This window comes from Triticum aestivum, chromosome 7D (genome assembly GCF_018294505.1).
Source record: "Triticum aestivum cultivar Chinese Spring chromosome 7D, IWGSC CS RefSeq v2.1, whole genome shotgun sequence".
NCBI classification, from domain to species: domain Eukaryota; kingdom Viridiplantae; phylum Streptophyta; class Magnoliopsida; order Poales; family Poaceae; genus Triticum; species Triticum aestivum.
The window spans coordinates 416,043,744-416,056,072 of NC_057814.1; positions in this window are offsets into that span (position 1 = coordinate 416,043,744).

Genomic DNA, 12,329 nt, shown 5'->3' on the forward strand with positions numbered 1-12,329 from the left:
GCGTCGGACATTACTTGAGCCGGTCGCTGAGACCATGGGTCTGCTATAACTCGGGCTCCGGCCTGGACGAGGGGTCGAGTGGATCCTGTCCCGGCTGTAAGAGTACGCCTCTTGCTGCGCCAGTGCTGTCTGAAGGAGTTCCCTGACCCGGCGGGTTTCAATAGCCGTCAGAGAGTCGCCGTCAATTGGGAGGGCCGCCAGCCGTGCTGCTGCGGTGACCATGTTCTCCAGCGGGTTAGCATAATGACCCGGTGGTATTGGCACATACTGAGGCGGGGCAGGGTTCACCCGGGGAGGCCCCATCACTTGCGGCTGAACAGGGGTCCCAGACCCGGGTACTATGATCCCTGGCGGGTTACTAGACCCTGCACCTGGCGTGTTGAAGAGGTTTCGAGGATCGTAAACCGGAGGGAGCCGAGATTGGGCCTTTTGATGCCTCCTTCTCATGACCTCATTGGACGCGTTCTGATCCATCGTGAGCCAGAAGGACTGCGCCTGAATCAATTGAGTTTGTGCGTCGAGAGCCGCCCTCTCCGCAGCCATCCTGATTCCTTCCGCTGCCAGATCCTCTTTGGCTTTCACGAGATCTAATTTTAACTGCGCCACCTCCGCTTCATGCTGAGCTTGATCCGCCGGGTCAACCGCGGCGGTCAACAGGGCCGTCATCTTGTCCGTGAGATCCATCAGCACCTGAGCCGGCGAGGGCACCAGGTTTGCTGCCCCAGCAGCAGGGTTCTGAACAGGCTGCGCACCGGCCATGAAGATTCCGACCCGGCTCGGCGGCTCAAACGGGTCCGGAATACTGTCACCATCGGAACAACCCATGAGCCTACCATCTTGAAGTTGATACAACGAGTTTGACTCATCTGTGCTCGACTCGCCGTCAGAGCCGGCGGCCGTCTCATCGCCAGATCCAGATCCACCAGAGAGCCCCCCATGGATACATCCCACAAAAGCATGCTGCAAGGCAGGCAGGGCCCGGGCGGGTCGTGCGCGCTGAACCGTCTCGATGAGATCGGCACAGAGATCCGGCTCAGGGCCCGGCTCACCAATCTTGCCAATGAAAACATCAATTCCGCCGAAGGGGACTCGGTATCCGTACTCAATTGAGCCGGCGTCGGGGCCCCAGCCTGCATCGTTGATGTAGAGCTTGCCGCGTCGACTCTTGGTCATCCGGCCCACAGCGTATCCCTTGAGCCCTTCGAAGTTGCCCTTCAAGAACTCAAATCCACCGTGCGCTGGCCCCACGATGGGCGCCAACTGTCGTGGAATTGTCATGGCAGATGTCCTCAAGCTAGGACTTAGTCGTGGAGCCATCGCCGCTAGGAAGCTTGAAGGGGTTAAACGGGACAAGGAACACGAGGGTTTATACTGGTTCGGCCCCTCACGGTGAAGGTAAAAGCTTACGTCCAGTTGAGGTGGTATTGATTAGGGTTTCGATGACCAGGGAGCTTAACTGCTATGCCTGGCTCTCGATCAGATCTTTCTTTTTTCCTAAACCGCTGCCGGGTCGTCCCTTTATATAGAGAGGTTGACGCCCAGCAGCTTCTGAGAGTCCCGGCCGGCTCATAAGAGTGTCCGGCTCGGACTCTCAACTATTCTTGCCTTATACTACAAGTTCTACCTTAACAACGGTTGTAACTACGGGCCTTAAGCCACCTCCGGGTCTTAAGCCCATCTTTGGCCCACCGTCTTCAACTTGGCGACGGTCTTCAGGCGATGACCCTTGTGAGTAACCCGGCCCCTCCTGGCGGGTGACTCTAAGGTTTATATCCTCAACAAACCGTGTGCTATTCACAAACCAGATTGCATATTTTTGTTCACACATACTGTAGTGAGATCGATTGAGTGTGCTACCTCTATGATATAATAATAATAATAACAACAACAACAACAACAACAACAAAAAACAGTTCATATTCATTGCCTGAGCTGACAGCATATGAAGGTCAACATATTAATGGTTCTTACATCAACAGAAAACCGGGCATAACTCACAAATTCAGTACACATGACAGTTCTAAATTGAACGAATTAAGTTGCAGGGTAGGCATAAAGACTAGTCTTACGGCTTAATTCCCATGTACATGGGGGAACTGGGATCATTAAGTTGACCCCGAATGAACTTGGGTTTTTTTGATGATTTTACGCTTCTCTGTTGCACTGGTGCGCGATCCCTTGGCTGGCAACTCATCAAATTCATCGTACTCGTCCTGATCGGCAACATCGTCGACACCCAGTATCCTTCTCTTCCCATGCATCGCTAAATGGCCGTACTTATGCAAGGGGTCTTCCACAAAGAAAATCTGGGTAGCATCGCTAGCAAGAATGAATGGGTCCACGTGATACCATCATTGTCCTGTTAACACAGGTCTTCCTGTACTCATCAATCCTTACCTGACCAAGAGGGGTCCATGCGCACCTGAATAATGCCACCTTAACTTTCACATAGTTAAGCTCCCAAATCTCTTTGATGGTTCCATAGTATACCCTTTTATCAGCTTCATTTACAGTCATGCATTCTATTCAAACAGAGCTGTTCTGATACGAGGTCTTCTTATCACGTTCCTCAGTGTAGAATGTGTATCCATTTATGCCATATGCTTGGTACGTCAACACCGTAGTGATGGCTTTTGTGCCAACCACGTAGCAATGTCATCGATGGATCCTTGTGCCAAACGATTCTTCAGCCATTCCGCGTACTTCCTAGTGTGCTCCTTCATCTCCACTTCTGATGAAGGCACCATTGGTAAGAAGCTTTGGCGTATCTCCGCCAAATGTTCTTCGGCATAAGCGATGAGAACTGGGCTGTTAAGCAGTGCTGTCAAATGGGCTTTCTCTGCCAATTCTCCGGGTGCAGCCATTTGCGTGCCAGCAAGGACCAGCTTACCTTTCAGCCTTCCCTCGTGGCGAGAGAGGGGCAAACCTATAGGTCTTTGTTTCATGTATTCGGTGCAAAACTCAACCACCTCCTCCGCGGTATAACCTTGTAGGATGCTTGCCTCTAGATGGTTTCGGTTCTAACAAAAGCGCTTCAGTATTCCCATGAACCGCTCGAAGGGATACATGTTGCGAAGAAACACAAGACCACAATACTTTATATCGTCGACAAGGTGCACAGTGAGATGGACCATGACATCAAAGAATGACGGTGGGAAAACATCTCTAGGTTGGACAATATTCTTGCAATATCATCTTCCATATTATCCAACTCTTCAGGGTCTACAAATTTCTGCCATAGTTTGTTGAAGAAATCACAGAGGTCAATGAGTGTGTTTATTATATCTTTGTCCATCAGATTACTGATGGCCACCGGGAGGATTTGTGTCAACATTACGTGGCAATCATGTGACTTCATGTGTCCCAACTTCATTTTACTTGAGCTCACATCCATGAGACTTCTGATGTTTGCGCAGTAGGAAGAGGGTGTCTTAACTGACAACAAATAGGTGAAGAACTGTGTTGCTTCTTTTGTACTGAAATTGTAACTCTTGCAAGCTTTGATGAATTTGTCATCATCTTCTGCTTCACTCTTGCGTTGTGATTGATCAGCAAGCATATCGAGCCATGAACCATCACCATCCTTTCTTTTACCTTTAATCTTGAGCAGAGTACCAACGATGCTTTCACATACGTTCTTCTCTACGTGCATGACATCGATGCAGTGACGTACACGTAGAATCTCCCGGTAAGGTAATTTCCAGAACACCGATTTCTTCTTAAACACTTGATCCTTCGGTCTTAGTTTCACCGTTAAAGGGTGGTTCTTGCCAAGCACAACATTAATTTTTTTAGCCATATTGTGGACCACCTCCCCGTCATAGGGTCTTGGGGCCACACCTGCCTCTGTCGTCCCATCAAATTCAGCTTTCATCTTTCGGTATGGGTGATTCATCCGCAAGAACCTACGATGACACAAATACACTATTTTGCGCGAGTTGGGAAGTCTTCTGCTAGCTGTCCTATCCATGCATGTGACACACCCTACATCTCCCCTTGTTTTCTGCCCCGATGTGTTGCCCAATGCCGGCATATCTTGAATGGTGTGCACTAGCATCGCATATAGATCTAAAATCTCCTTTCTGTAAGCATCACTAGCAAACATGCCCGTGCGTTGCAACAGGAGAGTAAATATTTTTTATCCGAGCTAAAATGACGAATCATGTGACATTGATTTAGGTTGCACCCTAAATAGTTTTTTTTTTAATAGTTAATAGATAAAATCATAAAAATAACATCATATATAAAATTCAGATTCTACACATTTTTCTAATCAAATTTCATATATAACATGCTGAAAGTAATGTTAAGGTTTAAAAGATATGGTTATTTTGAAAACTAATTATTCCAGATAGACTTCTGGTTGATTAACGCAAATATTATGGGGTTTTATGTAAAAATTCAGAAAATGATGCGCTGTGACTAAATGTTGGACTGCAGTTTGATTAGTATAAAAGTCAGGGAGGTTTTATGTAAAATAAAAAAATGATATATCCCGACTTAAAGATGGATTGCGAGTTGTTTTCAACAAACTAAGGTTTTTTATTTTGCAAAAAGACACGGCGGACAATAGAAGTGATATGTTATTTATTATTAGGTAGAGACTATTTCTCGAAAGCAATATGTATTGGAGTCGGGTTCTTCTCTACCTAATAATAAAGCACGTAGAGTTTCTGCCCGTCCGTCGCACCGTTTTGCAAAAAGCCCCTGCGTTTTCATGAAATCAACCCGTAGTCCGGATTTAAGTCACACCGAACCGTTATTTTACAGTTTTTTGAAAAAACCCCTGACTTTTTAGGTATTCCATCCGCGGATCATATTTAAGTCAAACAAATGCTTTTCTAAATCATCCATATCTTTTAAACCGTAACTCCGATTTAAACATGTTATATATGAAATTTGATTAGAAAAATATGTAGAATATGAATATAAGATTATTTTAACTTGTTAAGTATTTATAAATATTATTTTGGAAGATATTTAAGTCAAACAAATGGTTTTCTAAATTATACGTACCTTTTAAACCGCAACTCCGATTTTAACATGTTATATATGAAATTTGATTAGAAAAATGTGTGAAATCTGAATATGATTTTAATTTTACCTGTTAAATATTTTTAGATATTGTTTTGGAAGCAAACTTATAACTATAGCGCACAATCCATTTTTCTTTCGTACAGGCGGTGATCCGGGTTGCAAATAAACACCCACTATAGTCATATAGGGAAAAGAAAACATCGAGAACTACACATGCATACCTCTGAATACATCGCAGGGGAAAACAACAGATTTCTCATCGCGAGTGTGAGAGAAAGCGAGAGAGAGAGAGGGGGGGAGAGGGAGGAGAGAGAGAGAGACGTCTTAGGATTAATCACATTCAAACAAGTTTTGGTTTGTGTGAACACTAAGGCCATCGCCGGCGAGGGTGAGAAGAAGGATAAGCGGCAACACAAATATGATGCCTCGCTAAAATAAAGGAGATGGACCTATTGTGTTCTTGAGTAATGGTTGTTCGGTTAAGAGTGTGTGTTGTGTTTTTTCTCCCGTTGCAACGCACGGGCTCTTTTGCTAGTAATGCTAAAAATCCTACATGGGCGCACTCACGCTTCTTCATACCCAGGTCATACCTCTTTCATATTTTACAGCAACGAGGACTTTGTTGGGCCAGGGAAAGGGTTGAGGCCCAGGCAAGCCATTATTTCAATGCACGAAAACGTACCACGTTTAATTAATTTCCATGGTGCACATGTAACACAAAAGTTCAACAGCGCAGTTGGCAGTCATCGGTCGTTGAGGAACCATAGGTCATGGGTTTGACCCCATGTTGGCGTGTTTATTTTTTGGATTTATTAGCTCGCTCGTGCTTGCTGCTATTGGGCCGGCCCATTTGGGCGTTCCTGTGCAGCTACGCACGATGTTAAAAAGGTAAAAACGGTTGATGACGTACGAAAAAAAACTAATAGACCAAAAAATATGGAGAAACAATCCGTCTTTTAATATTAGGTAAAGATAACATTTTACAGCAGGTGCATCTATCCACACTGTCAGCAGTTCTTCTACCAGTAGCTGGAAGTAAATGTCGATGTCATTTCCAGGTTGCTTCGGGCCTTGGATAATCATTGACATCATAATGTATTTTTTTCTTCATACACAACCAAGGAGCTAGGTTATATATGCACAGAAGCACCGGCCATGTGTTGAGATTGGTGCTCATATCGCCAAAAGGATTCATCCTATCAGTACACTCCCGGAGCCTTATACTTCTAGGATCCTTGGCAAATTTTTCGAACTTGTTGTCGATTAATTCCCACTGAGCCCCATCTTTCGGGTGCCTCATAAACCTATCCGCAATTCGCTCATCATGATGCCACCGCAACCTCTTTGCCTCTGTAGGTTTTGCAAACAAACGCCTCAACATTGGAATTAAAGGCAAGTACCAAACAACCTTGAACGGGATTCCTGTCTTGATCTCGTCGTCCAATTTGTACTTGTCCTTTGCTCTCCTGCGCTTGTATCGTGCATGCTTGCATGTTGGACATGCACGAAAATCTTTATACTCACCACGGTACAATATACAATCATTCACACAAGCGTGTATCTTCTGTACTTCAAGTTCCAATGGGCAAACAATTTTCTTTGCTTCATTCGTGCTTCTTGGGAGCACATTATCTTTCGGAAGAATACCTTTGAAAATACCTAAGATCTCTGTGAAGCCCTTGTTTGATAGACCGTTTGCTGCTTTAAATCTGAGAAGCGCCAGGGTGGCACTCAACCTGGAATATTTCTTTTTGCAACCTGTATACAATTCTTTCTTGGAGTCCGCTTCAATGGTTGGCAGATCCTTGTACCCAATCATATCCTTTTCTGGGCCCTCAAAATCTGCAATCATAGCAGCAAAATCTGGCATATCAAGATCGTCGTCATCTGCGTGGACGTCTTGGTTTTCCAGTGTGTTTCGGTTTTCCGGTGTTCCATTGGTAGCTTGACGCCTTTGCCCCGATGTTAGATTCAACATCCATGTGACACTGGTCGGGATTTGGCATCTCGCTGCCCTGGGTATCTTCATCCATGACCTCCTCTTCACCGTGTCTAGTCCAACGTGTATATCTATCCATGAATCCCCTAGAGACTAAGTGCATCTGGACATCTGCAACTTCATGTGACTCTGTATTGGCACACTCAGTACATGGACACAGGATGTAATCCGCATCACCAATTCTCCTCTTTGTACTTTCAGCCAAATTCATGAACTCTGTCACGCCTCTGATAAAATCTGCGGTTTTTTGATTCTTCATCCATCGAGATCGTTCCATCTGCAGTAGACGAATGGTAATTGAAAACAAAACAACAACATTAATACACGGATTAACTGCTGCCCAAAGATGCATGCATAAATCACAAGGGCGCTCCATGTTGTTATCCAGACGTGCAATGACAAAAATTAATGGCCAGTCAATTTACATGCAAAGTACTAGTACAACACTACACTTAGTAATTGAATACCTTAATTAAGCCACTCACGAAAAGAATACCTTAATTAATTAGCCGCGCAGCGCCCTCCACCCAGCAGACAGACAAGCGTGATGCGGCGGCACACCGAGATAGTAGGGTCGAGGAGCAAAGCTTAGTGCAGCTGCCGCCTGAAGTTCGACCTCCACTATCCCGCCATCGACCGCGATGGATGTGCTCGAATCACGCCGCCGCCGACCTTTGATGGTTGAGCTCCTCCTATCTCCTGCGGCAGACCGAGGATTGACCTCCTATGACGCCGCCACCGCCCACCGACCGAGGATTGACCTCTTCTCCGGTAGCCGCTGCCTAGGCTACTACTACCATCTCTATATGCAGAGCGGCTGTTTTTTTACGGATATCCGTGGAGCGGCTGCTTACACTGTATCTCACCGTAACTCAATTATATGGACAGGGTAGTACATCACATACGGTTATGTAACGGCAACCGTGTCTAACCTATGTTGTCTTCTCACACGGTTTGGTGCGGAAATCGTGTGTGACGTTGTAATACCCAACACAAACGACATGTACAAACAGTGTGTCGTATACAACATATATATAGTGCCATTAGTATTTCCCGACCGTTAGCTTATCTCCACAGTTTCCCCATTTTCTCCAAATCCCTACATAGCCTCCAAATTCCCTCGTGTGGCGCTGACATTGGGGGAATGCGGACGAGTGGTGTTGATGGTTTCGATGCAGCTGCTCCTGCTCGTATCGCCGCCGAGCACTTGCCTAAGGTCATTAGAAGGCAGGTGTACTACGGATCAGAATTGTCCTGTCAGGTTCCAATCTATCCCGATCTTTTTTAGCATGTCCAAAGTATAGATCCTTGCTGAATCCGTCCTAAATGACCCCCCCCCAGGAAAGCGATCTACCGCCGGATCCGAAGCTTGACTCCAGACTCCCGCAACATGAGTTCGACTCCGAGTTTTGCGCCACCGAGAAGTACCAAAAGCTGAGTTGTGTGCACGGGCACACTCCCGCTCGACGTGTATGCACGGAGGGATTCGACATTGGCAGGTGGTTTCTCAGTTGCCCCTTAGAGGTTAGTGCTAATTAAGTTCATCATTTTACTTCAGTTGATGCCACCGCTCATCCAGAATACTATTTAACATTGGCAGGGATATGAGGCTTGTGCCTTTGTTAACTGGCTGGATGAAGAATGGCATGGCAGGGCTCAGAGTGTTATCACCAAGATCGCAGAAGATAACGTAAAGCTGAAGAAGAAACTAGCTGATCTAGAATGTACAATCTGTACGATGAAGCAAGAAAGAATCAATCACAAGCAACAGATGAAAGCAAGAGACAAGAAGGAACTAGCATGTGTAGATGTGGTTGTCGCATTAGCCATGTTCTATGCGCTGTTTGGAATGATGATTAGGGGTTTTGTTTGACAGTATTGCTAAAGCACATCTAGATGTGCTCTAAGTAATGCACATCTAGGTCCTATGCCATTGATGTTACGCGAAGATTCGTGCAAATATTTTTCTTTGTCTTTTTCTTTTCCTTTCTAGTTTGATTATTACTGGCTTTATCAATAAGAAGAGCTCAATGTATTGCTTGCCAACTGTCCTACTCTGTTCGTACCGGTACTGGTGCATAATCCCAAAACTCGTTCCTTGTTTTTGTCCTAAAGAAGGAAACCAGCCAAATAGCCAACAGGAGTCCTGTGCAGCCCTGGGAATTTGGAGCGACTAGGTACAAATAATTGTGGTTGATTATATCAGCGGTTAGATAATACGTCAACCCCCGCTTCAATTGGCAGTTCCTCTTCTCTGCATACCCCGCTTAAGTGTCCACCATCTTCATCGTCCCTGGCAGGCCGCGCTACACACTGGCGCACACTCTGCAGCCATGTCGAGCGATAGCGAGGACAACAGTTCGGCCAGCAGTCTGGTGCCCGATGATAGGTCAACATCGGAATCATCCCGCTCGTCTTACATTAGTCCGGCGTCGAGCCCAGACCTCGATTATATCCGGTTCATGGAAGGGACGCCACCTCCGGAGTTGTCAGACGACAACCAGATGGACAAGGATCCGTCGGAGGACGAAGAAGAGGACGACGATGATGATGAGGAGGAATGGTCGAACAAGGAGGAGGACGACGACGATAGAAATGACGATGATGACGGCGGCGGAGATGAAAAGCCAACGGTCAGCGGCAAGAAGTGTCCTCGCCAAGACAATGTCGCGGGGCCATCCAACAAGAACAACAAGATGAAGAAGGACTAAATTAAGCAGACTGTATATATCTCTATTTATCCTATCAATCTCATCGCAGACGGTTAGTAATATGTATTTGACAGAGATCTTCTACATTATCGCCAACAGGTTGATTTGTTGAATTGTGTGCCCTGACGAGCACACAATTCACAAAAAAAAGACCGTATGGGCTGTCTATAATGATCGCACACAATTCTGATTACCGACCTGTTTGCCGGGTATCACACACATCTTGTTACGCTAAATCGTTTGTGTTCACCTCACTCATCGCAAACGGTTCATCGGAGTGACCTGTATGCCGTATATCGCACACACCTTGATTTGGCTGCCCGTTTCTGTTCTTTTGTCTCATCACAAACAGTTCATATAGATCAACCGTATGCCCCTCATCGCACACGCAACTATAATCTGAACCGTGTTTAATGTATCATTCATCGCAAACATTTTGCATCATTTCAGACAGTTTTCATACAACACCGTTTGCGATTATTGCATCGCACACAGTTTCTCAAAGGGTCTCTGATCATAGTATCGCGTTAGCAGCATCCTGCAGTAGTGTATACGCACTAACCGTCACGTGGGAACAGTTATGGGCACTCGGCATCGTATGTATCAACCGAAGATCTCCAGACGTCAGTAGTTTAGCAACGCATGCCCGGGTGGCCCGCGTAAGCACCTGCCTTGTATAAGGAGGTAGCCAGTTCTGATCCTGGCCGCGTTTGCAATGTACAAGAGTGCAAAGGGCGATGGGCCCAAGACCCCCGCGCGCTTAGGATGTAGACCTGCGTGCTGGCCTCTCTGTTGAGCCTAGGTAGGACTACGATGTGCTGATCTTTTGAGGCCGGGCATTACCCAAGAAAGTGTGTCCGACCAGAGATGATTGAGCGTATCGGGTAATGTGGTGCACCCCTGCAGAGAAGTTTATCTATATGAATAGTCATGTTCACAGTAATAGGACGACTTGGAGTTGTATCCCGATCTATGCAACAAGAACTGGATATTGGAGATAATAATTGGATATGTGGCTCCAGGATTGCTTTCTCGCAGGGAGTCGAGAAAGGATCTCTCGGCATTAATGCTACAACATACTTGCTAATTATAATTAATATACTATTTTGTACTCTTCTAAATACTGCAGGATGCTTGAAGATGCTAGTCTTCGATAGGCTAGGCCTTCCCTCTATTCTAGCATTTCTGCAGTCTAGTCAAAAGTTACAGCCCCATTCCTTTGACACCGATGCATACTTAGTATATATCTGATGTAAGTCTTGCGAGTACTTTGGATGAGTACTCACGATTGCTTTGCTACCTCTTTTCCCCCTATATCTATTTGTTGCGATCAGATGACGGATCCCAGGAGCTAGACGCCACCACCGCTGACGACTACTACCATGAGAGTGCCTACTAGGAGGACGCCGACGACCAGGAGTAGTTAGGACGCTCCCAGGCAGGAGGCCTTGCCTTTTCGATTGATATTTCTTATGTGCTAGCCTTCCATTGACTCGTTTGCATCTGAGCTGATGTATTCAAGCCCTCGAGGCCCCTGGCTTGTAATATGAAGCTTGTATTGCTTTAATTTGTGTCTAAAGTTGTGTTGCGGTATCTTCCTGTGAGTCCCTGATCTTGATCATACACATTTGCGTGTATGATTAGTGTATGATTGAATCGGGGGCGCCACAAAAGTGGATCCACCGAAGATGAACAGCGACCGGATCCCGCGAGTTCCACCGGAGATACACCTCTACACGCCTCCGATGAAGCTAGACTGAAAGTGCAACAACTCCCCGGGTGGTTTTGGTAATTAATAACAACATATAGCTCATTGATATAATATCCTTCCAAGATGATTATTTCAGAAAGATCAGTGATTGGCATGGCATGGACTAGAGATGTGGACCCCTCAAAATTCTAAGGACAAACATTGGCAAAAGCTCAAGACTCTTCATTTCTATTTTAGTGATCCAAGATCACATTGAGTCCATAGGAAAGCCAATACTATTAAAAGGGGATGAGGTGTTGCTTAATGGTCTACTTGCTCAAAATGCTTAGTGATATGCTCCAAAGCCCTCAACCATCTTCTCAAATCCAAATATGTCCTAAACCTAATCTCAAACTCGGCCCCACCGATTTGACTCATCCGGCGCCACCGAGTTCACTTGACATAGCCATAGCCAGAAACCTTAATCAGTTCATGAAGGAAATATGCCCTAGAGGCAATAATAAAGTTGTTATTTATATTTCCTTATATCATGATAAATGTTTATTAATCATGCTAGAATTGTATTAACTGGAAACTTAGTACATGTGTGAATACATAGACAAACAGAGTGTCACTAGTATGCCTCTACTTGACTAGCTCGTTGAATCAAATATGGTTAAGTTTCCTAGCCATAGACATGAGTTGTCATTTGATTAATGGGATCACATCATTAGAGAATGATGTGATTGACTTGACCCATTCCGTTAGCTTAGCACTTGAACGTTTAGTATGTTGCTATTGCTTTCTTCATGACTTATACATGTTCCTATGACTATGAGATTATGCAACTCCCGAATACCAAAGGAACACCTTGTGTGCTATCAAATGTCAC